Raw genomic sequence first — 4,383 nt, forward strand, 5'->3', positions numbered from 1 at the left:
CCATCCCTCTACTCACCCACACCTGCTGTTATTCTCCGGGGACAGCAGACGAACCAGTAAACCCTCGTACTCCTCTGCGTGGGAAACAACTGCCGAGTCTTCCCTGGCTCCGTGTCATTCCCTTCCTAGGCCTCACCATCGTCCACTGCCCTGGTGCTCTCGGCGCGGCCTGGTTAACATGGTCAATGAACGACATCCATCGGAAGTGGATTGTACGTGGAGAGGCTGATAGCTGGGTCCACGGCCGCACACAAGGAAATGCCTCCTTATTACGCGCAAAATAATGATTCCTCCACCTGACAGCTAGGACCCACGGGAAGGGCTTATGTATTTCACGAAAACACGTTCCCCCCGCTGACAGGTCGGACCCACCAGCTATATCTTCGCATGTAAGTGCCTCCTTATTACGCACAAAAAAATGAATATCCCCCTGCTAGCTGGGACCCACCATAGTGGGTGGCTGACTTGTGGGCCTACTAAGTTGACGGGGACGGAGGGCTTTGTCAACTTAGTCAATATGAACGATTCTAGCTCCAATGACCATACGATGTCCATCCAACGGCCATAGTGCTTCTTCAACCTCTGGTCTTCTTGCTCCAGCCGCCCAAAGCAGCTTCGGTCGTGCCGCCTGCACCTGCCTCCCATGGCCGGCTGTGCTGCCACGGAGGCCTCACCGCCCCAATACTACTCCCACCACTGGCCAGACCATCCATCTAGTCACCCACACCCCCTGTTATTCTGCGGCAACGACAGCCTCACACCGCAGCCGAACCAGTGAACCCTCGTACTCCTCTCCGTGTGGGCATCCACTGTCGCGTCTTCCCCAGCTCCGCATCGTACCCTTGCTAGGCCTCGCCATCGTCCACTGCCTTGGTGCTCTGGGCGCGGAGTGGTCAATGTGGTCAACGACCGACTTCCATCAGAAGAGTACTGTACGTGGAGAGGCTGACAGCTGGGTCCACGGCCACAGCCCAGTTTTTTTGTGATTTGCCAGGTAAATCGCTTTGTCAAGCCTGTTGGCCTACAAATCTTTCAAGACGAGGAGAGCTTCATTCGACTGGCCGAGAAAATGGCCTATCAGTAATGAGAAATGGGCTGTACATTTTTAAAACACACCAAACCGACAATTAGTTTCAAATTTCTTTTTTTTTCATTTTGAGATTTTAAATTGTATTGATTTTTATGCGTGGAAAATTTGTTGGATGTTATATTGATATACATTTATTTTTAAAATCAGTTTGAATGTGACTCGAAATTTCGGGATTACAAACAGTTCGGACTGCACCGAAATACGCAAAATTTCGTATCTTTCACTAATAATAAAGCACAGGTTGAGTGGGTTCACCGTTGCGGCGTTTTTACACCAAGGTCCCTGCGGTCTTCCACAATTAACCCGCAGTCACGATCCTAATCCTAATAAGTGAAATAACTATTCGTCCGTGAAAAAGAGTCACCCGCGTCCTCCCACCTGCACAACTGCGCTCGCATAGTTGCATCTCCCCCATGGCATCGCCCCGCTCGCCGCCGGCCCTCCCCCTCCCCTTCTCCCACCTGTAGCTCCGGCTTCTTCCAGATCCGCCTGCATTCCCCACCCACCCATCCCTCTCTCTCTCTCTCTCTTCATGCGGCTCCTCGCTGCGCTACCTGTGGCGGCTGATTCAGGCGAAGTCCGGGGAATCCCACCACCACGAACCACAGCCCGAGGCCCCGCTTGCACTTGCGGGGCCCTCCCATATGACTAGATCCAGTGCAGGCGGCCAGCAAAGCTCACCAGCGACACTCCTCCCTTAGCTAGGGTTTGGGGCGGCTCCAGCGCCGGTGGCCATATCGCCCTCCTCTCGTCCGGTGAGTGCATCCCCTCCCCTGGCTTCGCCCTCTCTCTCTCTAACCTCTGCTCTTCTCTTCTCATGTAGACGTGTAGGGAGGTACAGTGGACAGCCTTGCTACTGCTCGGGACGAAGCAGCCATGAAGCTTCCTCCTCTGGCTTGTGGCTTCAGGTGAGTTTGTCCGCCATGATCCATCGAACGGCTAGCGCGATGGCCTATTTTGCCGTCCTATGCATATTTTGATGCTAGATCGGTGTTGTATTTCAATTGCTAAGAAAGCAGAATAAAAGGGCTATGTTCCGTGGTTAGCAGCCACACCTCTGTGGTTAGCAGCTATATTTTGACATCTCCATATCATCCTCAGCAAAGAAAAGATCATACTAAGTCTACTATTCTGTGAGTTTGCCCATATGCACAATTTTGCTTTTTCCTAACAAGTTCCAATCCTCATTCCTTCACTAGCTACTTATTCATGGTGCTGGTCAATGCAGTCTATACGGTAAACTGCTACAAGGCTCTATTCTTTTTCTTCAAAATAAATTACTTTAATTATAAGAGATGGAGTTTTTTCCAGGAATATTTGACTACTATTTGGTTCAATCAGCTGGGGATACAATATTTTTTTAAAAGCAATCAAAATCTGTTTCTGCATAGATGCACTGCAAAAATATCAGCATCATTAGACCATAAAGATAGGGGCGTGCTTACGAATTACCCTTAGTGTCCTAATGGTAGTTTCTCTGTTCTTGCAAAGGTGCTTATTGACTAATGATCCACTGAAACCATGTTATAAGATGCAATTGTTTTATCTCCTGAAAAAGCATGAAGATTTGTTTCTTTTAGTAATTAATTGAAACCACGTGTAAGCCTGCAATAAAGCTTCTATTATTTGTCTCTCATCAATTCGGCAGCTATTTTATGCAATATTTTTTACTTAAATTTCAGCGGAATTTTATAGGGAGCATTTTTAATTTGACATATGAACTGGTCTCTTTTTCTTTTCTTGACGGAGCGCACCTGGGCTTTTGAATGGAATTCAATACCCTGGTCATATCCACAAATTAAGTCGATCTCACCATGGGTCTTATTCGCTACCACCGTTGGCATGCTTCCAACCGACCACCCAAAAAAACTAACTAAATGCAAAATCACATTGTAGATCGTAGGTGCAGCAGACTTGACCTCGGCCCTTAGATTGATCCCACACTTAGATTTGTCCAATGGTAATCCATGTCGTTGTTAGCATAATGCCTTGCAAAGTAGGCCTGGCCAGGGTAGTGCCTATACACAGTGGGTCATGAGCCTCTGCTGCTCTGTCCTACAAGCTATGCTTTGGCTGATGCTATGTGTTTCACTTCATAATACTTTTCATCAGCATATTCATCACGTCTTACACTATGGTCTCGGCAGGAAGTAGTACTTCCTGATAAAGAAAAAACTCTAGATATGTCTTAAAGGCGGACTGGTCATCGTTTGCTACCAAGATGTGGGTGAGAGTGCGTAATCGATGATAGGCTGAGGAGGCTATGCCGATATGCAGTGGCTGGTACATGTTGGATGTCATTGACGGCTAAGTGCAACCTATGGAACAAGACGCCGGCAAAGGGATTCTCAACACCTGCTAAACTGGACGGAGAATTTGATTGTTATTCTGCTTTATTTATGGGTACTGCTCTCCTATCCAATTGAATGATTCTCACGTGATGCATGGCTGGGTCTTGGCTTCATATAATATATTTTGGAGAACACGTTCCAGTGGATATGATGGTTTGCAAGTATAGGATGGTTGATGCTTGCCTTTATATATCTGCATTTTGGTGTTGGTCTGATTGCTCCAGTTTTTACTGTTAGTACATGCATTAGCATCAAGTAACTAACAAAAAGTTACTATAACATAGGAGGTAACATTTGTTAATGCCATACTTATAAGCGATCTAAATAATTCATAGCGGTAGTGACATTTAAATTTCTCAATGCATTGCTTCTGAATAGTTGTCAATAATCATGCCTTTTTATTTTTTTTATTTTTGCTAGCATCATGCCGATATGACACTTGTGAAAACTGAAGATTTGGTACGGAGTCACAAAAACTACAATACTCTCGGTAATGTAGAAAAAACAAAGATTGCATGGCCTTCAACCTTTGTATGTGACTAATATCCTGCCTCTATCACTACTTGCATCATGTCAATGCATTGTCTGTTAACACTTCATTTTGTTATTTTCTTTGTAGTTCAAAAGATATATGTAGATGGTTATATGGGTGTCTGGCAAGTATACTGCAATTATGTCACGGCCCTAGATTTGCTTGTAACTAGTTGCATGAAAGCATTCATGTCATCATGTTTAAATTTAAGAAATTTGAATTGGGGATTGATAAACCCTAGCACAAATGCAATTGAAATAGGTTCAACCAAAATATTTTCAATGACCTCAAAATATCCTTTTAAAATGTTCATGATTTATGGAAAAAGGTGAAAGCCTCTACCAGAGATGATGCATATTTTTCCAGGACATTTTGGTCATTGAATTAAATCATTATGGTATTTGAGTTGG

General features: G+C 45.2%; 1 long non-coding RNA gene across 1 annotated transcript; it reads left to right on the plus strand.

The window, feature by feature from the left end:
* Positions 1–1,464: 1,464 nt before the first annotated feature.
* Positions 1,465–3,589, plus strand: LOC125541365. The gene is made up of 2 exons (XR_007297499.1): positions 1,465–1,845; positions 1,914–3,589. It is a non-coding gene; the product is annotated as an uncharacterized LOC125541365 (long non-coding RNA).
* Positions 3,590–4,383: the final 794 nt, after the last annotated feature.

Source organism: Triticum urartu, chromosome 2 (assembly GCF_003073215.2).
Source record: "Triticum urartu cultivar G1812 chromosome 2, Tu2.1, whole genome shotgun sequence".
NCBI lineage: Eukaryota > Viridiplantae > Streptophyta > Magnoliopsida > Poales > Poaceae > Triticum > Triticum urartu.